This window comes from Orcinus orca, chromosome 17, assembly GCF_937001465.1.
Source record: "Orcinus orca chromosome 17, mOrcOrc1.1, whole genome shotgun sequence".
In the NCBI taxonomy this organism is placed as follows: Eukaryota; Metazoa; Chordata; class Mammalia; order Artiodactyla; family Delphinidae; genus Orcinus; species Orcinus orca.
Window position 1 is genome coordinate 68,577,716 of NC_064575.1, and position 25,319 is coordinate 68,603,034.

The following is a 25,319-nucleotide window of genomic DNA, read 5'->3' on the forward strand; positions in this document are numbered from 1 at the left end:
TTGAATTTGATTGTATTTTGTATTTAGCCTTTTTATTCTTATTATGAAAACCATACACATATTTGAAACATTATTCAAGCAGTACAAATGGAGGCCATAAACAATGAGTCCCTGTCTTCATCCCAGAATACGGGGCTTATTCCTGCTTCTCAGTCTGGGCTCTGTCCAGTTCTTAGAAATGTCTCTTCCTTTCCAATATTATTTTAAAATCCACCCATTTTTTCTTTCATACTTTTATGACTTCCTATTTTATGTTTACAGTTTTAATCAATCAAGAGTTTGTTTTGCTATAAGGTGTCATATATAGATTCGATTTTAGTTTTTCATTCTTTGTGTCTTTCTTTTAAAAGATGATGTTACCCTCATTTCAATTTATTGACAGGATAGAGGTGTTTGTCCTTAGTTACATTCTCTTTGTTATGTTTTCTATTCTTAATGCTTCCTCTGTTTTCTAACTTTTGGTCCGTGGTCTGTTTTTATCTTCTTCGATATGTCTGCTTTTCTTTTTTTCACTTTTTTTTTTTTTTTTTTGGCTGCACTGCACAGCCTGTGGGATCTTAGTTCCCTGACCAGGGATTGAACCCAGGTCCCCTGCAATGGAAGCCTGGATCCCTAACCACTGGACTGCCAGGGAATTTCCTTTCATTTCTTTAGAGAGAACTACCTGCTGGAAGAACAAGGAGTCTGCCTGGCATACAGCGAAGGCTCTTATGTCAGCAGTGTTTGGTGTGTACGTGTCTACCTGTATATGTCAGTTGACCCTGCTATGATTTTCACCTCTCTAGTGTACACTCTCACTCTGAGAACTCTTGTAGAGATGGCATGTCTGCAGGATTCTCTTTTGATTCCACTTCCCATGACACTCCACAGTGGGGAACTGGAACTTAGATACTTTCTTAGTCCATCCACAACCCCACACATTGCTGTTTCAGGCACAGGTGGCTCATTAATGATGTGCTGCCTCTTTTTAAAGACGACTGTGGAAATACAGATTTACTATTACTGTCTTTCCTCAATTAGATCCAAATTTTACTATGCTTAGCAATTATTCTTCAGAATTTGAGGTTATAGGTATTTCCTAAGTTCTTTGAAAATAAAAATTCTCTTTTCTTTTTTTTTCAGTTGGTTTTAGAAGATGTCAATAGAATTGGAGTAGAAACAGCTATCCACCCCTGTCTTAGCCAAAATTTCTCCATTGAAAATAGTTAAGTAGAAGAGAATATGTTGATATAAAACTAATTATGATTTTGACAGATGGACTGGAGGGGAAAGATAATGGAGGCCGGGAAACCAATTAGGAGGCTATCGTGCTCATTCAAAATAGAAGAGAGGTGAAGCAAACCCGAACTAGGGTGGTGGTGGCAGTGATGGGGAAGAGAAAAAGTCTGTGAGAAATTCTGCAGGCCAAACTGACAGGACTTTGTAACCGATTAAAAGGGAAGATTAGGCCAAGTGGAAAAGAAAAACATAACTTGGTGGATGGCCATGTATTAGCTGAGAGAGGAAATATAGCAGAGGGAAAAGTTTATTTTTTAATCTGTTGAAGTTCCTGGGACATTCAGAGGAAGATAGAAAGCAAGCAGTTGGAAACACAGAACTGAGATTCAGGAAGGAGTCAGGGCAGAAGGTGTGGATTTAGAAGTCTCCAGCACATTGAAAGCTGTAGTGGCTGGAGCCATGAAATAGATTAATTTGCCGAGAAAGAGAGTATAGAGTAAGAGGAGGATGAAGATGGAAGCAGGAGAACACCAGTATTTAAGGGGCTGGTGGGGAGAGCTGAGCCCATGAAGGGTAGAATTGTAAAGGCCGGAAGAAAACAAGAAACAGCGGCATTATGAAAAACAACAGGAGAGAGAAGCACGAAAGGGTGTACAGTCAGCAGTGTCCAGTGCTGACAAGGGTTATAAAGCAAGCCCTGAAATTGTCCACAGAATTTGGCAATTGGTGAGAGCAATTTGGGCAGGAAGGAAGGAGAGTGGAGGGGAAAATGAGAAACTAATAATAAGTATCTAATACATACCAGGCAATACACTAGTGTTTTGCATATATCATTACAGTTAATCTTCACAAAAATCCCCCAGAAGAGGAAACAGAGGCTAACAGACATTAAGTAACCCTTGTGCCATCACACAGAAGCTAAGGAGGCAGCTAGATTTACACACAAGCTTGTCCTGCATTCAAAGCACCATCCTGTTTCCACTATGCTAATTTCCAAGTCAGATTACAATAACTTAACAAATACCTGTAAACTAAAAAATGTAATATACTTCAGATCATAGTTTCCTAGTGATTGTCATGCAAAACATAATCACTGTACCCAGGGCTGTGTTGGTACAATGTTAGCCTATTAGCCTCCCTCCTGTAAACCAGCCAGACTGCATTGGCTTCATCCCTGTCAATAGTTAAGTGCCCAGGAAATGGTAACTAAACCAACAGAGGTCACAAAATAGTGACAAAAGAAAGGCCACAATGCAAATAGCTTTATATTTTTCCTGCTCATTCTTTAATAGAAATTTGTCCAACCTGAGTTCTGTACACATATTCATTTCCAGCTACGTTGTACAGAGATGAATATGCAAACTTTCTTGACCTGAGAGCTTCTGTTATCATTATGCTTTATCTGGGTATCATCTCTTCCCTTGGATTCTGTCTCTGCCACAAGATATCAATGCTGTTCATTGCTCAATACGGTGCCTGCCACATATTCAATGGATATTTGTTCTACTGAGTTGTTTTTTCTAGGCCGAGGTCACTGCAGGTGGTTCTATAACCTATTTGCCTCTGTTAAAAAGAGCCTGAAAACACCAAGGTTGGGGTAAATAACTAGTGCTCAACCTCATCGCTCAATTAATTCAAAACCAACCAACCAATGAAGATTCTGGAATTCCTGTATGCCATTTCCATCCAGGACACCTGCCCTGCAAACACAGAGGATCCTACAAGTAATGGCATTTCCCATGGGGCTACACGACCAAGACCCATATATACAGAATATTCACAGCAATGATTCCCCAGACCAACTCAATTAGAAGGAAAAATACAACTCCTTGTTTTGGCACGCTGGTGACTGCAGCTTATAAGGTATGCATCCTCCAGCTGATGGATGGTATATCTTTTACTAGACATGTTTTGAGGTATATATTTTCTCAACAGGGAAATTAGTAAGAAAAAAATGACAATAAACACCAGCATTTATTGCACATTGCATCTGTGCCAAGACTGTGGCTTAGTTCTTCCAACAATCTTATGAGTTAAGTTCCTTAACCAAAGTCACACACATGCAGTAATCAGCAGAGCCAGAGTACAATCAGATGTTTATTATTAAATCTACAATCTTAGTCATAAGACTAGAGATGGCTGACCTTCCCCTGATTAAAAAAGAAAAAAATACTGAAATACTGCAGTGAAATACTTTTTTCAGGAGCTTGAAGTTGTGTCAGATCCTGCCAGTTTTCTCCCTGATCTTCCTTCTCCTCCAGTAATTGAATCCCTGATTTTTTTTTTTTTTTTTTTTGCGGTACGCGGGCCTCTCACTGTTGTGGCCTCTCCTGTTGCGGAGCACAGGCTCCAGACGCGCAGGCTCAGCGGCCATGGCCCACGGGCCTAGCCGCTCCGCGGCATGTGGGATCTTCCCGGACCGGGGAACGAACCCGTGTGCCCTGCATCGGCAGACGGACTCTCAACCACTGCGCCACCAGAGAAGCCCAAATCCCTAATATTTAATTGAATTCTTATGGTCCTGGCGGGGGGGGGGGGGGGGAGACTACATTTCCCAGCTTCCTTTGCAGCTAGCTATGTCCATGACTAAATTTTGGTTAATGTGACATAAGCAGAAGTGGGGTATGCAATTTCTTGGAAGTATTCTTTAAAAAAGGGGGCATATCATTCTTCCTCACTTCCCTCCCTTCTGCTGGATAGGATTTACATGTCATCGCTATAGTTCTAGCAGCCATTTTGGAATGGAAGTCATACCCAGCAGTGCAATAAGAAAGAAGATGTCTAGACAAGTTGCACTGTGAAGCACTGGCTACTGCCTACAGACCTCTTGAATGTGGGGTGGAAACATGTCTCTTCTTGTTTAAGCTACTGCTTTTCTTTCCTTTTTCCCACAGTTGGGTCTAGATGCCTTATGACATCTTGTGTATTATGAAATCTTTCTTGTATTGTTGTTAAATGCAAGTTCATTGAGTTAAACTGGTATTGGACATGATAAATATTGTAGATAGAAATGACTAAGATACAGTTTTACTTCAAGGAACTTTCCATTTAGAAGGGGAGAGGAGACGTGCCCCTGAGACTAAAAGAAAGGGAATACCTGGTATGCGAGTAGAAAAGTTTTATGCTTAGTGTATTTTTAGGTATATACTGGAGTGTTCATATCTAGTTTCCCTACATGGATGATGGAGAAAGCATAGAAAGAGTGCATTTTTCTGGGGCTCTTTTGTTTTTTATCTTTGCATACCAGCAGGTACTCAGTAGTTTGACTGATTGATAAAAATATTCTTCAGTCGATCCATTGCACGTAAGTAAAACTGGAACTTTGGCTAGTTTCTTGTTGGAATCTCTGAGCCCTGTCTCATCATCCTTCTGTACAAAAGGAAGATAAAGATTCCAAGAAGAGTAGCCCCAAACCCCACGCTTCCTTCCCCTGGGAGATAAAGGGCCAGGGCCCCGTTAACTAGCTCTGTGCACAGCATACACTCAGAACATCCCTAGAGAAATCCTGGAGGAAGGCTCTCAGGGACTTGGAGAATAAAGATGTAGGTTCTAGATCCTGGCTCTGTCATCAATTCCCTGTGCCCTCAGCAGACTGTCTCACCTTTGTGGGCTGCAAGTCCCTTAATTAACAACAATGAAGTAATCAATTATAACAAGAGTATTTGACTCAACGGCCTCCGAGGTCATTTAGCACAAATGCTCTGTGACTCTCTAGTTGGAACAAGCCCTAAATAGGAAGTTGAGGAACCTTGAATTCAGTTGGGTTAAGTCCTGATTCTTTCACTAATTCACAGGATAATCTTAAGAGAAATATGCCACATCTGCTAACCTCAGGTTCTTCACCTGTAAGATAAGGGAGCTGAACAAAATGCCTTACAATACGTCATAGAGTTCAACTATTCTATAAATGCATTATGAAAATTATTCTTTCTCGATAAAAATCAAGTTAATAACATTACTAGATTTAAAATCCATATAAATTGTACTATCTAAATAACCTCAATCTAATATTCCATGCACAAAATTAGGATTTTTTTTTAAGTTACCACCCTGTGATAATAACAAAATCGACTCAGAGATAGAATTTTGCATTATCTTTCATCTTTTTGCACAGGCTCTTATATGTCATGACTAAGGTCATAAATGAAAATGACCTCTATGGGAATAGAAGTGCCTTTAATAAGCATAGCGGTTCCTGTTGATAAGCATAACCAACAATCTTAATGTCGCGTTGTTCCCCTTGATCCCAAGTCAAAATGTTTCCTTTTATCCAAGTCCAAACAATTTGCCTATGTCCATTGGAAGAAAATTATTTAGCACCATCCATCCCATGTTTTAACACCCTTGAAATCCTTTTTATAGCAAATACCCTAAAGCCAGCAAAGTATCATGTTTTTTCTTCTTTTAGAGCTTGTACAATGTGTACACGTTTCCAGAGTAAGATATTCTACATCAACTCTAGGCTGTAACTAAGGACTTAGTAAACAAAACAGTCAGGGCTGGTTAATGGAGTTTAGTGCCAAAAAAATTTTTTTAAATCACTATCTTTATCAAACAATCAAACCCTGAGTGAATGGAAAATTTTAATGCTTTGGATTCTTCAAGCTGGTTTTCATTTTGTTAAAAGAACCTATATTTATTTACCTATTAAAGGTAAATTTTAATAAAATAAACACCCCCAAGCTTTTCCCCTTCCCGAATTGAGGCTGAGTGTTTGAAGCTTCATGTTATGGGCTACATTTTGTCCCCTCAAAATTCATATGTTGAAGTCTTAACCCCTAGTACCTTGGAATGTGACTATATTTGGAGATACGGGGACTTTAAAGAAGTAACGAAGGTCAAATGAGGACATCTGGTTGAGCCCTAATCCAATATGATTGGTGTCATTATAAGAACTGGAGGTTAGGACGCAGGCAACACACAGAGGAAAGACTGTGAGAAGATAGAAAGAGAAGATGGCCATCTGCAAGCCAAGGAGAAAGGTCTATGAAACAACCCTGCTGACCCCTTGATCTTGAACTTCTAACCTCTAGAATGGCGAAAAAATAAAAGTCTCTTGTTTAAGCCACCCCTATCTGTGGTGCTTTGTTATGGCAGCGCTAGTAAACTAATACACTTTGAATATTCTGTCACAGATTTACAGAAATGGTGAGTTTCTGGGGTCTCTCAGAGCTTAGCACATTGCCTTGGACATTATCAACACTCCATTTGTGGTTGTCAAACGAATGAATTAATTTAAAAACGGAACCACCACTCACCTAGACTTGCCATGCTTAATTCTCTGTGAGGTGATATATGGAAATTAAAAGACTAGCCTATTCTTTTTATTCTCCTCGCCTTTCCCCCTCAGTCTCAGGCCAGCATTTCCATCTGAGTTCTTTTTCAGTCTGTGATAAGAACCAACACTTTTGTTATATTGTTTTCATACATGTTCTGGATTCTTCTAGAATTAGATACACTTCTGCCCACAAGTCAGGAAGTGATCTGAGTCTCTTGGATACAGCCTTACAAGATGCTGGAATAGTGGAGAAAACTTGAGTCAATATCCAAGGTCTAAGGGTACTAATCCATTTGAGAGTTGGGGAACTGATATGACAAAGAAAATCACCTAGTTATTTGGGGCTATATTTTCCCATTCTATGTCTTCTCTTTAGGCCTTATTGAGTTGAAAATTTACTTGCACCCTTCCTTCTAGTCCATCCAAATTGGAAGAGTCTCAATTACAAAATTTCTCTTGAGGAATTCTTCCCTTCCTACTTTGCATTTATGAACACGTCCCCATGGGACTATGGAGATACGTGAGAGCAAGATCAATCTCACTTTAATCTTTGCACGTGGTGCCAGGCCCACAACGTGTTCAACTGAGGTACTGTTGTTGTTTAAATGGGTGAACAAACATCTCCAAAATATAACAACATTCATTCAACCGATTATTTGCTAAGTGCATCATTGCTGCATGCACTGTACCAGATATGATGATCTAGAAGTGTCATCTAGGAATTCCAGATCAACTCAAAGTGCCAAGAGTGAACGACAACGATGTGATGTGAAGTCAGTCACAATGTGTTTGAAGTGTTAAGGGGAACACAGCACAATGAAAAACCAAACTATACTAGAGCAAGGACTCCCATCTTTTTCCCTACCCATCCTGGCTACCTTTCAACTTCTGTACTCCTGTAGCATTTGACTCATTACAAAGAGCATATATTCAATTTGTCAATTTTTGCAAGTCTGATTGTCTGAACTTTTTATAAACCCAGCTTACACTTTATCCTCTTGGGTAAATCTTTTCAGATGGCACCAGGGTTGAGTCATCTCTACACCTTCCTTACAATCTTCACCACTCATTTAGCAACGACTCCAAGACCACCTGAAGAGAGACCTCAATCACTCACTTGAACTTCTGTTTACATCATGCATTGCTTGTATTTTTACACCTGCCTTAGAGGCTGCAAGCTTCTTCAAGGCAGGAACCATACATACAGAATGTTAGAAACTGAAGGAATTTAATGGTTATTTGCTCCAGCTCCATCTTTTACAGATGAGAAAACCCAGAGTCAAGGACATTAGCACTTGCTAATAAGAACATAAAGAGTTAGTGAAAGAATAAAACTAAAATACCAAAATGATTTGAAAGAGTATCAGAAGGCTGACAGCCCTGACCTATTTTCCCAAGTGTCTGGGTTCTTTGTTTCAGCTTCTAATATCCTCTCTCTCTTTATTTTATTTTATTTTTGGTTATCTTGGGTCTTCATTGTTGCAGGCGGGCTTTCTCTAGTTGCAGAGACTGGGGGCTACTCTTCCTTGCAGTGCACGGGCTTCTCATTGTGGTGGTTTCTCTTGTTGCGGAGCACAGGCTCTAGGCACGCGGGCTTCAGTAGTTGTGACTCATGGGCTCAGTAGTTGTGGCTCGCGGGCTCTAGAGCACAGGCTCAGGAATTGTGGTTCATGGGCTTAGTTGCCCTGTGGCATGTGGGATCTTCCTGGACCAGGGATCAAACCCATGTCCCCTGCAATGGCAGGCAGATTCTTAACCACTGCACCACCAAGGAAGTCCCTCCTCTCTCTCTTGAACCTGGTCCCTTTAAAATGGAAGGCAGTTATGCTCACCACTATACCACCAATGCCAGTATAAAAAATGAAGTAAAGGAATAACTTGTCCCTAAGGAATAATCATCCATCTGTGTGTGTGTGTGTGTGTGTGTGTGTGTGCACGAGTGTGCATGCCCATAGCAAAGTACTATAGAAAACTACAAGCTTATGGTTGTACTTACTCCACACACTTTGGAACCAGATGGTCTAGTTTCAAGTTACAGATCTTCCACTACTTTTTGCTGGGAAGGGATTAACTTTGGTCATCTCCAAGTCTCAGTTTGCTTATCTGAAACATAAAAATTAGAATACTTAACTCTTTTGATTTCTTACAATATCAGACTTCTAAAGCAATATTATAATGCTTGGCATAAAGTAAATGCTCAATACATTTACAACTATTATGAAATTAAGTGGCACAGCCTCTGCTATGACCTTGGTCTGACTAATATGAAAAGGAGAGGTAGAGCTTCCCTGGTGGCGCAGTGGTTGAGAATCCGCCTGCCAATGCAGGGGACACGGGTTCGTGCCCCAGTCCAGGAAGATCCCACATGCCGCGGAGCAGGTGGGCTCGTGAGCCATGGCCGCTGAGCCTGCGCGTCCGGAGCCTGTGCTCCTCAATGGGAGAGGCCACAACAGTGAGAGGCCCGCATACCGAAAAAAAAAAAAAAAAAAAAGTAGAGGTAAAAACTGTAAGAAAATTTATGATGTACAGAGTCATGTAAACTATTTGTAAGCAGTTACACAATTCAAACCTCAGCATTCCTTTATTACTACTTTTCTTTAAAAAACATTTAAGACACAAAAATCGTTCCTTGCATACTCTTCTATAAAAAAAGTTTTAAGATACAAAAATCCTTCCTTTCCAACCAGAAATGAAGACCACCAGAGATGCCCCTTCACTCGGTTAAACTGGTTCTCTCAGAAAATACTTCTGAGAGAGGGCATTTATTTCTGTTTGCAAGTTTGGAGGACAGGCATCAAGGTAAAAGCACTATTCATAACTTCTAATGCTCTTTCCACCTGCGTACAAAAACAGGAATCAATTCATTTCCTTCAGATACCAACCAGTCAAGTCCTACTGGAGCACTGAAGGGTTCTAAGGACTTTCCTTTGTAAATGATGTCATTAAAAGCCTTGTGAGTTTCCTTCCTCCTGCTTGTGTCTTTCTTAAGAGCAGAATATTCAATCTACTGCTTCTTGTCTTTCCTGCTGGATAAATAAAAATTTATGGTAAAAGTACGGGAAATAACCCCCATGATAGTTTTCCTCCAGCTCTGCCAAAACAAAACAAAAAGCAAAAGATCACCACAGAACTTACGGAACATGCAAACCAGTCTTACAAAATTGGAACGGGGTTTAGTGTGTTTCTGTACAACAGATTGTGGCAACACTTGCTCCCTGGAGATTTTTTGTCATGGACTGATGATCTTGTAGGGAGCTGCTAAACACTTTTTCTCTCCCCCTTGAAGCTCCAAACAAAACAATTCAGATATGCTCACAGTGGTACTCTACTGAACACAACTGGGATCAAAGGACCTGTGTATTTCTACCTGGGAGTGATGATTTTGTTAGTGCAGAATAAGGAGTGAGTGTAGAGGGGATAAGGAAGATTATTCGCCCCCCTGGTCCTGCCTCTCCGTCTCAAGCCCATTGGTACAGGCATTCCTTGCATGGAAGAGAAATAGTACCAGGATGCGCTCTACAAAGATGCTGAGGTACAGTAGATGGAATTTGTCTTAGGGGCAATTATGTAAGCAAATCTGTCATACATTTGACTGATTGAACCTTAATGTAGTTCACCCCTGGGGATTCTCCACCAGGGCAGGGACTCTCGAAGCTGTGATCAAATCACTCAAGCGTTCATTAAATACGCAGATTCCCAGGTCTTGCCCCTGAAAGATTGATTTGGTAGGGCACAGAAATCTGAATTTTTAATAAGCAGTCTAGGTAGGATTTGTGATATAGGTGCTCAGACCACACTTATTAAAAGACTTCCCAGAATAGTGCGTCAGGCACCACATCCTCCTCTTTCAAAATCACAAGCCCTGTGTTCTCAGCCCCACCCTCGGCAAGCTGTCTCACTGGAAAACACCCATCTGACACACAGCAAAGTAGGTAATAACTGGAAAACTCTCCTGAAAAGATTTTTCTTTTTTATTTTAATGAGAGACAAAAGGGTGGTTGGTTTAGAAAAACACCTTCACGTGAAAGGCAATTATGAGCATTTCAGCAGGTGAGGGAGGGATAAAATTGGGGGCTGAGCTCAGGAGTTACGGAGGTACCGCTCAGAAATCACTGCAGGTGCAGCTCCGTCAAGCAGAACGGATGAACACAGAACACCCATGCTCACGCCTCTCGGTAGAGCCCGGGGATGGTGCTTCTCCAGGGCAGTCTGGGTTCCGGGAACCCTGAGGAAGCCACTATGCCTGGTCCTTTGGCCTTTCTACCTATCTCTCTGGGGCTCTCAAACTTCCCTTTCTTAACTCTCAAATTTTCTCAGGAGACTTAAGCCCACACTGTAGTTGCCTCCCATCTCACGATCTATCTACTAGACTGTGAATCAAGCCTGATTTGTTTGGCATCATCAGTTATTGCTTTCCTTTGCGGTTGTTTTTTTATTTTACACTTTTCCAATGCAGAACATCAGTGATCATTGGAAAGCCCAGGAAAGGGAAAAAGATGTCATCCTCAGTTCTCTGCTCGACTTGCCTCCCAGAACTTGCCATATGATAAGAAAACTACTGAAGATTGCTCCCCCTGAAGTAAAGACACCTAAATGCATGATGTGCTAATTCAGACTGTACAGATGTGATTCATTATTTTTGCTCATCAAGGCTGTTAAGATAGTAGAGGGTGTTGATCTGGTGTTCAGAAGCACCCACTAATTCCCAGACACTGAGCTGAGTACTCAACATTATGCAGTTTGAATCTCCTAACAGCCCTGTCCTGAGTAGGAGATGTTATTATGCCCATTTAAGGGATGAAGAAAGAGAGGTTCAGAGAGATGTAAGTGACTTGATGAAGTCAGACACCTAGAAAGAAAGCAGAGAGCTGGGATTTGTCCTCCTGACTTTGATGCCCATACTCTTACCGTTATACCATGCTGCCTCTCCCCTTTAAGCACATTATAAATGATTTAATTACAAGAAATTAACTTGCAAGTCTCAAGGTCCTGAATCGACGGAGTGGACCCTCTAAAAAAGCATTTCTTTTTAAGTACCGAAAACCTACACTACATGGATATGTCAGGGACATTTCTCCAGAAATGTGAATCTAATTTAATCAAAACCATACTGTACCCAAAGAGCCAACAGATATTCATAAAGTGTTTAACACTCTAGAGAAGGGTATACTGCAACATAAAGCCCATCCAAGCAACATGCTTAAAACCACATTTGCAAACTTCATTCTCTATTCAACCAGAGACAGGATGACTTTTTAATTCCAGGGCATCTGTTCTAGATTTGAACTGACGGAAAATTGTTCCCTCCTGACAGCCATTCAGCAGTCCATATTCATTCTCAGTAAATTGGTGCTCCCAGGAGGCAGTATTGCCTGTGCACAAACTCTGGATGCCACTGGCCTCTGCGGAACCACATGGCAGAGCTGGGAAAAACCTGAGGAAAAGATCAACTTCCTTTAAAAACATCCCCTAAAGGGACCCCATGCTTAAGGCAAAACAGATGCTCCCGAGAAACAACATCAGGCTGAGAGAAGCTTGTGTCGTGCCACAAACTATCCCTTAATTCGTCCCCTTGCCCAGGTCTCCTCTTTTTCCAATCCTCTTCTTTGCTATGTCTTAGCAGCCATGTCCACGCACGCACGTGAGCATGCGCACTCAGAGACCAGAAGTCAATCATAGACTTCCTCAAAGTAAAATCGCAGGATGATGGGGAATCTTCCAGCTTTGCACGAGACTAGTTGTGTGGGACTCTACTGCACTTACTGTGCCTGGCCCTGGACCATGTGCTTTCTGTGGATGTGAGGATGAGGAAATGAAGGCTTGTGGAAGTCATTATTTCCAGGATAACACATCTAGCAAACAGTGGTCCTAGGATACGAACCAGGTCAGTCTGACTCTAAAATCCAAGCTGTAAGTCCCCAAACTACACAATCGCTCATGTCATGGCACCTTTATAAGACTCCTCCGAGGGACTTCCCTGCTGGTGCAGGGGTTAAGAATCCACCTGCCAATGCAGGGGACATGGGTTTGAGCCCTGGTCCGGGAAGATCCCACATGCCGCGGAGCAACTAAGCCCGTGCGCCACAACTACTGAGCCTGTGCTCTGGAGCCCACGAGCCACAACTACTGAGCCCACGTGCCACAAATACTGAAGCCCACGCACCTAGAGTCTGTGCTCCGCAACAAGAGAAGCCACCGAAATGAGAAGCCCACGCACTGCAACGAAGAGTAGCCACTGCTCGCCACAACTAGAGAAAGCACGCATGCAGCAATGAAGACCCAATGCAGCCAAAAATAAATAAATAAAATAAAATAAATTTATATAAAAAGAAAAGACTCCTCCGAAAAACGAGCAAGTTGAACCAATTTGAGATTCCAGAGGGGGAAAAAAGCCCATAAGGCATTGTGGAATGTTTTTATTTGTTTTGTTGACTAATTGTCATTGTTTGCCGGAATTTTTAAAAATTCTGAATTTGACTGCCTTTTAGTCAAGACATCCACACTCTGGGCTCATCTTCCCACTTGGTCTCTACTCTTTGCCTGCTGTCCACTTGTCCTCTGAAGGCATTTGAGTTTTCAACCCCTAAACACTCTATAAATACTCTTTTAGCTTGACCATTCTGTGATCTCTATGTGGATGACAGTTACACAGCCATGAGCGTAGGGTGGCTGTAAAGTAGAAACTAGTAAAGTCAGTGAGAGGCATTGAAATTTACTGATGGCTGTGTGATAAGACACCAAGTTTGGACTTACATGAGGAATGGCAAACATTGTCCACCTAAAGTGCCAGTTCTGACCTGTTATTCATAGATAAGTGGAATACTTCGTTGAGAAGAACTCTGAGGCTGCACCTTGACTGAGCAGAGGGCCCAACTGATTCACAGACGTTTGTTAGCCACAGAATGCTTTCCGTGGACAAACGACTTTTAAAGACTCTATTAATAAAACAGGTAAAAGTGAAGTTGCTCAGGCCGAAGCAGAGATGGGGGAGCCTAGTGCTACACTACTGGTTTCCTTTAATTTCTATAATTACTGACATGGAATCTTCAGAGAGATCCCGTGACTCCTTAGAGAATAATTTAGAAATCACTGACAAAGATGCTCCTCAAGGTTCTTTTATGCTCTGACACAGTTTGATTCCTTGAGGCATCAAGAGCCTTTGTAGATGATCAGAAGTATCACAAAGGAAAATAGAGGCTTCTGCTTAAATTCATTTAATCAACTTTCACACAGTGGCAAAATGACATTAGGTAAAGATAGGCTTCCATTTCTGTTATTCCAGAGATATTCCAAGATGTCCTCTGTGTCCAAGCCACCGTCATCTCTCACCTGGATGATTGCAACTGCCTCCTAGCTGACCTCTCTGCTTCACCCTCATCCTCTGTAGTCTGTGCTCCACAAACACAGAGAGTGAACTTCTGAGATGTTAGACCAACTTATTTCTCTGCTCAAGACCCTACGATGACTTCAAATTTTACTCAGAATAAATTTCCAAGTCCTCCTCACAACCTGCAAGTTCCTACATGGACTCTCTGAGGACACCTTCACCCACTATTTCCTCAATTACTATGCTCTAAAGCAATGGTTCTCAAAACGTACACCCTGACACCCTTTTTGGGGTCTGGAGATCAAGATTTCTTTTATCCTAATACTAAGATGTTGCTTTCATGTCTATTTTCTCATGTCTGTGTCCCCAGAGAACAAATATTTTGTTGATACGGTCTCAGATCCCACTTTGCAACTACCCTGTGAAAGACTATCACTTGTTGAGTTTTTTTTTTTTTTTTTGGTGGTACGCGGGCCTCTCACTGTTGTGGCCTCTCCCGTTGCAGAGCACAGGCTCCGGATGCACAGGCTCAGTGGCCATGGCTCACCGGCCTAGCCGCTCCGCGGCATGTGGGATCTTCCCGGACCGGGGCACGAACCTGTGTCCCCTGCATCGGCAGGCGGACTCTCAACCACTGCACCACCAGGGAAGCCCACTTGTTGAGTTTTGATGCACTATCAAAAGAGAATAACCACAAATATCTGAAAAGGCTATTATAATACCTTCCATTTTCCAACCACGTATCTGTGTGAGGCCAGATTATTTTCATATACTAAAACCAAAACAACACACTACAACTTATTGGATGCAGAAGCAGCTATGACAATTCAGCTGTCCTCTAGCAAGCCAGACACTGAAGAGATATGCAAAAAATGCAGAACAATGCTACCGTTCTCATTAAAATTTTTTGTTTTGGAAAATAGTTATTTTTTATAAAAATATTACTTATATTAACATGTGTTATGTTTATTATTATAATTTTAAATGAATCAGTAAGTATTTTTAAATTTCCTCAATTTTAACTTCTAATATGACAAATATAGCTAGAATCCATATAAGCAAAGTTATTGGGGATCCTCAGTAATTTTTAGGAGCACAACAGGGTCCTGGACCAAAATGTTTGAGAACCACTGCTCTAAACCTCTTGGCCTTCTTACTGCTCCTTCCCATGCCAAAAAGAGATCTATTCTAAGGAACTGGCACATGTGGTTATGGAGGCTGAGAAGTCCAAGATCTGGAGACCCAGGAAAGCAGAAGGTGTACCTTCCATATACATACTACTGTATGTAAAATAGATAACTAATAAGAACGTACTGTATATAGCACAGGGAACTCTATTTCATACTCTGTAATGACCTATATGGGAATGGAATCTAAAAAAGAGTGGATATATGTATAACTGATTCACTTTGATGTACAGCAGAAACTAACAAAACATTGTAAATCAACTATACTCCAATAAAAATTAATTTAAAAAATAAAAATAAGATTTACAGTAAAAAGAAAGAAAGAAAGAAAGAAATTCCTGACGGAACCGTGCATCACTGGCATGATTTCTTTAAAAATTGTTTTAATATGTTACTTGCTATTTAATAAAGATTAATTTCTGATGTGAAAAGGAAAGTGTGTATGTTTCTGCCTCAAACACGTATTTTTGAAATTTTGCCTCCTTTGAAAATCTCCACCTGACCAAGCTGTCTTTTCCACTATCCCTGCCCACCTCTGCCTGCCTAGTGCCCTCATCTTTGTCACAGGGCACCCTGGCTGCCATCCAACATAATATTTCCCACATTGTATTGAAATTACTTGTTTCTAGGACAACCTGTCCCTTGAGATGAAAATTTCCTTGCAGGGAAGGGACTATTCTATCTCATTTACCTTCATATCTTCATACCTCCAGCACTTAACCTCACTACTTAGCATATAGTAATGATTATATTAAACCTGGTGTTGTAAATACATACCCACCATTTTTTTTTATCACCACCTCATGATGAAGGGTTTAAATTACTCTTTGGAACATATCAGTTAAATATGGAAGTGGAAACTACAATACTAAAGTAACTAATTATACCACAATCACTGTTTAGCTGACTCAATTAGAATAAAATTCTCAAAAATGGAATTGCTGAAAGGTTTTTAAAGCAAAATCATTCCCAATTAGCAGGCCAATGCCTTTACTTTTAAATACATCTTAACAAAGATCAAATCATAGGAATATACTTTGACAGACAAGGCTTAATTTATCATTGTAAAATTCATATTGCATCAAAGGATTTTTTTTTAAATTTGGTTCATTTTTGCATGAAAATGGTTTGAGGTCAGTAATTTCCAGAAGTTTCTCTCCTTGAGATGAAAAGCAAGGTCTGGTGCAAACACAGAGCCTAAGCAACCAATTATTCCAACTGGCTGTGTTTCAGCATCAAAAAATAAGTTTGCCTTCTGGGACATAAGTAGATATTAAATCAAATATAAATTTTTCCAGTTTGCAAAGAGAAAAACATGCAACTTAAAGCATTGCAAGCAGGTGCCATTTGCAAGTACTGTAGGAGAATATTTTCATTTCCTCAAATCCCTAACATCCATGATTCTCCCTCCCACTCCTCAACTCTTTGCATGCATACTTGTGAAATTTCCAATTCCAAGTCTTCTCTAACAAAAGCCTCCCACCCTGCATACTACTAACCTTCTTCCTCTCCTACTTTATGATCCCACGTATTGACAAAGCCTTCTCTAGCTCTTCCTTATAATTGTCTTTGCCATCTGACAGGCATGTTTCTCTTATCACCCCTCCCCTTTTAATAATGGCTTTATTGAAATATATTCATATATTTCACCCATTTAAAGAGTAAGATTCAATAGTTTTTAGTATATTCAGAATTGTGCAACCAGCATCACCATCAGTTCTGAATATTTTCATCACTACAAAGGAAACCCTGCACCCATTAACAGTGACTCATCTCCCCCACTTCCCAACCCAGCCCTAGGCAACCACTAATCAACTTTCTTTATATATATAGATGTGCCTATTCTGGACATTTAATTTAAATGGCCTCTTTCATTTTGCATGATGTTTTCAATGTTCACAATCCTTTTCATTTCTGGAATCTTGGTAGTAATATCTCCTCTTTATAGTTTATTTTAGTAATCTGAGTTTTTTCCCCCTTGGTCAATCTAGCTAAAGACTTGTTAAATTTGTTGATGTTTTCAAAGAACCAACTTTTAATTTTGTTGATTTTCTCTATTGTTTTTCTATTTTCCACTTCATTTATTGATGCTCCAGTCTTTACTATTCCTTCCTTATGCTTGATTTGGGTTTAGAAGGTGATTATTGATATGAGATCTTTCTTCTTTTTTTATGTAGACATTTACAGATATAAATTTTCCCCTAAGCAATGTTTAGCTGTATCCCATAAGTTTTGGTATGTGAGCCTCCATTTTCATTCAACACACAGTATTTTCTGAATTTTGGTTACTTAGGAGTTTGTTAATTTCCACCTAATTGTGATTTTTCCAAATTTCTTTGTGTTTACTGATTTCTAATTTTACTTCACTGTGTTCAGAAAACATTGTATGAATTCCATCCCTACAAATTTACAGTGACTGTTTCATGGTTGAACATATGGTCTATCCTGGAAAATGTTCCATGTGCACTTGAGAAGAATATGTATTCTGCTTTTGTTGAGTGGAGTATTCCAAGGATGGCCATTAGATCTAGATGGTTTATAGCATTGTTCAAGTCTTTTTTTTTAATTTTATTTTGCGGTACGCAGGCCTCTCACTGTTGTGGCCTCTCCCATTGCGGAGCACAGGCTCCATACGCCCAGGCTCAGTGGCCATGGCTCACGGGCCCAGCCGCTCCGCGGCATGTGGGATCTTCCCAGACCGGGGCACGAACCCGTGTCCCCTGCATCGGCAGGAGGACTCTCAACCACTGCGCCTCCAGGGAAGCCCCTGTTCAAGTCTTTTATTTACTTCCTGATCTTTTGCCTAGTGGCTCCATGCATTATTGAGAGTGGATATTTACATCTCCAGCTATTACCATTGAATTGTCTGTTTCTCCCTTCAGTTTTTCCATTTTTGCTTCATGTATCTTGGAGCTCTGTTGTTAGGTACATATATAGTTATAACTGTTATATCTTCCTGATGGATTGAGCCCTTTATCGTTATAAAATGTCCCTCTCTATCTCTAATAACAGACTTTTGTTTTAAAATCTTTTTTACCTAATATTTGTATAGCCACTCAGCTTTTTAAATTGACTACAGCTTTTTCATCCTTTGCAGGATATATTTTTATCCATCCTTTTACTTTCAACCCATTTCTATCTTTGAACCTAAACTGTGTCTCCTATAGGCAGTATATAGTTGGATCTTGTTTTTTATTTTTTAATCCAGTTTGACATCTCTGCCTTTTGATTGGATTGTTTAATGCATTCACATTTAGTTTTGTTATTGATATAGTTGGATGTACATCTGCCATTTTATTTTGTGTTTTCTATATGTCTCATGTCTTTTTTTTCTTCTTTATTCCTCCTTTATGGCTTTCTTTTGCATTAAGTGTAACATTTTATTTCCTTTAATTGTTTTCTCTATATTTTTATGAGTTATTTTCTTAGTGGTTGCTCTAGGGTTTACCATATACACCTTAACTTATCAAAACCTAGGTTGATTTATATTAACTTAATTTCAATGAGATATAGAAACATTACTCTTACACATATCTATTTCCTATTCCCTTTTTTGTGCTATTGTTGTTATATATATTACATCTCTATATATTACAAAACCAACAATATATTGTTAAAAATGTGGCATAATATAATCTTACGTCTATTAAAGAAATTGAGAAATGAAAGAAAATATTATTTATAGAGTTTGATATAGTAACATTTTTATATACCACTTCTGGTTCTCTTCATTTTTCTCTTGTGGATTCAAATTATGATCTGGTGTCATTTCCTTACTTCAATACAGCTTTATTCTCACCTACTTTCATTGTGCTGTTATGTTAGATGTATTACATTTCTACATGTTTTAGGTCCAACAATTGCTTTTTAGATCAGTTAAGAGTAGAAGGAGGGGAACTATGCATTTATATTGTCTTTTATAATTACACAATTACTTTTACCAGTGTTGTTTTTTCATGAGGGTTTATATTACCATCTGCAGTCACTTGCTTTCAGCCTTAATAACTCCCTTTATTATTTCTAGTAAGGTGGGTCTGCTAGCAATAAAATCTCTCAGCTTTTATCGAGATCTATCTTTATTTGCCTTCATTTGTGAAATATAGCTTTGGTGAATGTAAGATTACTGGTTGATAGTTTTTCTCTTCAACACTCCAAATATGTCATTCCACTGCCTTCTTGCCTCCATTGTTTCTGAGAAGTCAGATATTAGTCTTAGAGGGATTCCTTTATATGTGATGAGTCCTTTTTCTCCTGCTGCTTTCAGAATTTTCTCTTTGTCTTTGTATTTTAACATTTTTACTGTGATGTGTCTCTTTGTGGATCTCTTTGTGTTTTTCCTGCTTACAATTTATTGAATCTCTGAGATATGTAGATTGACTTTCATCAAATTTGGGGTGTTGTTTCTAGCCATTATTTCTTGTGATGTTATTTTCTGTTCCCTTCTCTCCTCTTCTTCTGGTACTCCCATTATGTGCATGTTTATGCATAAAGGTGTTGCACATTTCTCTGAGGCTCTGTTCATTTTTCTTCATCCTTTTTGTTTTCTGTCCTTTGGACTGCAAAATCTCTATCCATCTAACTTCCACTTCACTGATTCTTTCAAACTTGTTGGTCCCTCTAGTGAATTTTTCATTTCAGTTATACTTTCAACTCCAGAGTTTCCATTTGCTTCTTTTTTATAATTTTTCTCTTTATTGATATTCTTTGATGAGATATTGTCATCATACCTTCACTTATTCCTTAAGTATAGTGTCTTTAGTTCTTTGAATATATTTATAATGGCTGCTTAGAAGGCTTTGTCTATTACATTTGAGATCTAGCCCCTCAGAGTTTATATTGACTGCTTTTCTTGTATGTATGGGTCATACTTTCCTGTTTCTTTCCATGTCTTGTCTTTTTTTTTTTTTTTTTAATGGGACATTTTAGGTAACATATAGCAACAATTCTGGATACTGATTTTTCTCCTCTCCATCTGGGGCTTCTTGTGTGTGCATGTGCGTGCACTTATTTATTTGTTTAGTGGCTTGGCTATACTGCTTTAATGAAATCTAATTCTCCTTTCCTACCCCCCATAATGTGAAGGCTTGGCATGAACACAGTCATCCTGGGATGACAATGGTTTTAGCAGGGCTCTCTTTGACCTTCTTTTCCTCTGATCTCTCTGTCTAGTTGTCTATCTCTTTTGTACCACACTTGGCTGTTAGGCTCCACTAATTACATGAGATTGTCCTATTCTTTTTGACAATGCCCTGGGACATAAACTGCTCCTCAGTTTTATCTAATTAAATTCACGCATGGGTAGTTTGAGGCAAGTCTTTGAGGCTTTTTTTCTCAGATCAGGAAGGCTCTTAGAAGCTCTTTTCCTGATTCTAACAAACTACCTGGCCTATGGTTTAACTTGATGCTCTCAGAGCTACCAGCCTCTCTTAATTTCTTACCACCAAGCCTCCACTGTTTTAGAGAATGCCTTTAAGCTTGAACTTCCCCTCACTCTGTTTCAAATAAAGTCAACTCTTTTCAGGGACAGGCTCAGAGCTCTTTGTTCTTATTGGCTGCATCTTCCCCCCTGGGCAAAATCTCTGAACCACTGTTCCAGGTGCTGGACAGTGACTGTGGCCTGCTTCTCTTGGAGTGACACCTCTGCTTTATGAGCAGAGATCTGGGGAGGGGTAGTAGCCACTGGCCTTCTCAGCTTGCCTCTTCTGGCATGGAATCTTCATCCTATGAGTTGGCTGGGGTGGCAATAATTGGTGCTGCATTATTCTCCTACTGCCATGCTTAGGGTAAGCTTCCACCCTTTACTCTGTGGGGGAGGGAGTGGGGAGGAAAGGTTGGCAGACAGAGGTAGCCAAATTTGTGGATGCACTTACCAGGAACTTAGCCTCTGTGACGTGAAGTTGGATAGGATTAGAAATGTTGTTGGCCTGTTCCTTCTGGTAAAATACTGCATCCCTTGAATGGGAACTGAGGGAATGGGAATTCTGTCTTTTTGGCCACACCTGCCTAGACTAGAGTTTTCTTCAAGCTCAGCTAGTGGGGAGAGAGAGTGAGGGAGAGGGTTATGATTCAAGTGCCACTGATTCTCACTAGTCTTACATATTTGATAGATTTTGCCGAATAAATATTTCTCCATTTGCTATATGCTCCTAGGACAATTTCCAGAGACTTTAAAAAATAATAAATTTATTTATTTATTTTTGGCTGCATTGGATCTTCATTGCTGTGCACGAGCTTTCTCTAGTTGTAGCGAGCTGGGGCTACTCTTTGTTGCAGTGCGCAGGCTTCTCGTTGCGGTGGCTTCTCGTTGCGGAGCGTGGGCTCTAGGCGCAGGGGCCTCAGTAGTTGTGGCTCGCGGGGTCTAGAGCGCAGGCTCAGTAGTTGTGGCGCACGGGCTTAGTTGCTCCGCGGCATGTGGGATCTTCCCGGACCAGGGCTCGAACCCGTGGCCCCTGCATTGGCAGGCGGATTCTTAACCACTGTGCCACCAGGGAAGTCCCTCCAGAGACTTTAAATGGTTGTGTTTTTTTATCATTTTCACCAGCTATGGTTGTTTCACTAAAGAATGGGTCTGTAGATCTCTTCATACCTTTCCAGAAGTTTTAGCCCCTTTTTAAAAATAGAATTCTGTAAGCTAACATTATAATTGCCAGTTTTTGTTGTCACTGTTGTTGACTGTTTCATTTTTTAAGTTGTAATGATAATTGCTAGTAAGGTAGATGCTATTTTTTCCTGATCAAGTTGACTTGACTCCTCTCAAATAAATTTATATGCAAATCTGAAAACAGAAATGGGGAGAGGGAACCAAGTGGGAATGACATTTTATAATCTGTCAAGTTAAGAGTACAGTTTTTTTTTCTTTGTAGTGTTAAAAGGCAAATACCAAGACTTAAAGTGAATTTATATTTTACAAAAGAAAGCAAGCATGTAGGAACCGGCTACCAAGCTAAGACTCCCAAGTTTTTATTCTGATCCTATTATATTTGAATGTGGGTAAGTCACCATGAATCCACACTTAAATTTCTGCATCTACTACAGGAGAATCTTGTTTTCAACATGGCTTAATTAATTGGAGCCACTTTTGGCAGGGCACATATAGATTAATAAAAATAATTAATAGTTGTAAAAGCTAACATCTGTTGAGTGCATATACCAGGGCTTTACAAAAATTGTTTTAATTGTATGATTTCAATTAATTCTAACAACATTACTATGAGGCAATTTGGATTATTATTATCCCTTTCTTACAGATAAAGCAACTAAGGCACAGAGAGATTCAGTGATTTACCTAAGGTCACACAGCTCATCAGTCAGTGGTGGAGGCTGGATTTGAACCGAGACAGACTAGTTTCTAGAACTTTTACTGAACTTTTGTACTATACTGATACCAAAAATGTATACAGTAACCTCCTAAGCGTGGTACTTGAGAATTTTCTTAAAGAGAATTATTCATTCACTCATTCAACAAACTTACTGAGCATCTACTATAGTCATGAAACTAGATTGTTCAGTTAAGCACGGAAACAAAATACTGACCTTGCAGGATAAAAGCTGACTCCTCTCTGAATGGAAAATAACTTCATCAAAATCTAAACCTGAGAATTATGTTGTTAGGCGTTAACAAGGAGCTGTGGTTTGGGGAAAAGTCTTAACACTTTAATGAGCATGTACTACAAGCTGGGCACAACACTTTAATGAGCATGTACTACAAGCTGGGGCACCATGCTAAGCTAAAATGCTTTATATAAGTAATTTCATTTCATTCCTCCGCAAACCATAAGGTAAGTGGTTAAGAGCTCAGGCTCTAAATTCAGCCTTGTGGGGTCTGAATTCCAGTTCCATCAATGACTAGCTATGTAAAGCAGACAAATTATTCAACATATCTGGGCCTCAGTTTCCTCTGAGATAAGAATGGTACTTCCTGTAGCAGTTAGGAATGTATTCAACTTCAAGCAAAGGACTATATGAATATCATGGCTTAAACAAATAACGGTTTATTCTTCTACATAATTGACAATCTGGAATATGGTGAATGCAGATGTTGGATTAGCTTTTCAACAATGTCAGGGGGCTGGTATCTGTGACTCTTTCAGCCTTTTCTGCAGAAGCACATGATAGCTGCTGCAGTTCCAGACATCATGTCAATGTTTAAGGCAGAAGAGGGTATGAGCCATAAGTGTCCTCTTTTTATCAGGAAAGCTGTGACAGAACCCCAGCAGATGGCCAGGGTTCTGTCATATAGGGCCCCTTGAGCTGAAGTGAAGCTTGAAAGGAAAATAAGTAGGAGACACATTTTCACGCACACAAAATTAAGGTTCTGTAAGCAAGAGGACAGAACGAATACGACTGGGTGGGCACCTAACCAGTGTTTTACATCACAGAGGCAAGATTCAAAGGCAGCCTTGTGGACTCCAAAGCCTAAGCAGTAACAATGTAAAGAGTCATTAGGACAACTGGGTAGAGGTCTTTAACCGGTTCCATTGCTCCTGAATTACTTTTTGTACTCTACTTAAGATTCACATTTTTTCCCCCTTATAGACATGCGAAGGCACGCCTCAGCTAGAGCCCCTGCAGGAATAATTGGAAAAAGAAGTGAAGAAGTAGCCAGCTCTTGCGTTAAGTCTTCTGAAACACCAGGCAATCACCTAAGATGCAACAGAAGGACATCTGTTTTAACAACAACAAAAAAAAACCCTCTGTATTTAATAGAAAAACTGTCATGAAGCTCGATTGCTTGATTAAGCATGGAAACCAAATACTGACCTTTTAGGATAATAGTTGGCTCCTCCTGGAATGGAAAACAACTGCATGAGGATGAAAACCTGATGTGTGAAGTGTCCCCTCAAAGCAAGATATTCAAAAGATGTTAGAAGTTTTCGCCAGGAAAATAGACATCTCCATTTTTCAGTTAAAAAAACCCCTTACCATTACTAATTAAAACCACAATATTTAGAGAATGATGCCTCCCTACCGCATGAAAGGACTTGGTCCCATATTTGCAAGGTGTAAGGGACATGTGAGGTCTGGTGACCTCATATATAACTCTATGCATATAATGACTATGTACAGAGGTGTCTGGAGAGCAGATTTTTAATCAATGCCAGGACAAGCCTGTATTACATTAATAGAAAATGTAGAACACATGGTTCCAACTCTGTTTGTTCAACCATAAAATGAGCAGAGTATTACTGGCTTTACTTCCTCAGATAGGGTGAAAGAGCAGAAGATAAGTTCCATGGAGACATAAGCTAAGTCTGCATAGCACTGACAGCAGTGGTTACTACACTTGGGGAATTCAAGGATTATCAACTTTGACCTTGCCAAGTAGGAACATTAAAACGACAATCATAACAATCTACCAGCCAACCAAACAAACCACCTACCACTGTCATCATTTCAGAAAAGGACTTTTTAACACAAACAACTAGGATGGACATACTTATCCTCCAAGTAAAAGGAATGAGTTTTATTAAAATTTCACTCCCTCATTCTATTTTTTTTTACTTGATATGCACAGATTAACAGTGAAGAGTCATAGGATCTGTCCTGGCATTGTTCTCTCAGTCCTGGATAGACTTCCTAGACACTGGATTTCAAGGGTAAGAGGGCTCTCTGGTATAGAATTACAGGCAGGGCCCAAGAATTTTAGAAAGTATGCAATTAAAAATCTTCACCAGGAATTTTTAGAGCATATCTGTAATTGGAGAAGAGAACTTGGCAAGGTTTCCCCTACTCCCTTCATGGCCTGCCTTAAAGTACTGAAGGTCCCCAACTTTCAATGGTTCACTCTATGATTTTTTGACTTTATTATGGTGCACAAGTCATATGTGGTCAGTAGAAATCGTACTTCGATTTTTGAATTTTGACCTTTTCTCGGGCTAGTGATATGCAGTATGATACTCTTGTGATACTGGGCAGGAGTAGGGAGCCCCAGCTCAGCCATGTGACCACGAGGGTAAAGAACCCATACATTTACAACCATTCTGGACCCAAACATTCTGTTTTTCACTTTCAGTTCAGTATTTAATAAATTATATGAGCTATTCAATACTTTATTATAAAATAGGCTTGTGTTAAGATGATTTTGCCCAACGGTAGGCTAATGTAAGTGTTCTGAGCATGTTTAAGGTAGGCTGGGCTATGATGTTTTAGTAGGTTAAATTCATTTTCTATCTACAATATTTTCAACTTAATGATGGGTTTATTGGGATATAGCCCATAACAAATCGAGGAAGGTCTATCTATATCTCAATAGTTGAAGCTTAGACTCCAGGTTCAAGTTCCTATTACTGCTACTTATGTATTGATTTTA

At 39.8% G+C, this 25,319-nt stretch overlaps 1 long non-coding RNA gene across 1 annotated transcript in view; it reads right to left on the reverse strand.

Moving 5' to 3' along the window:
- Window positions 1–25,319, reverse strand: part of LOC117199667 (uncharacterized) — a 40,788-nt gene that overhangs the window by 11,266 nt on the left and 4,203 nt on the right. Inside the window, exons 2-4 of the long non-coding RNA XR_004480988.2 lie at window positions 23,771–23,795; window positions 8,493–23,652; window positions 7,484–7,588 (exon numbers count right to left, since the gene is read on the reverse strand). This is a non-coding gene — a long non-coding RNA (uncharacterized LOC117199667). The remainder of the gene's footprint in view (window positions 1–7,483; window positions 7,589–8,492; window positions 23,653–23,770; window positions 23,796–25,319) is intronic.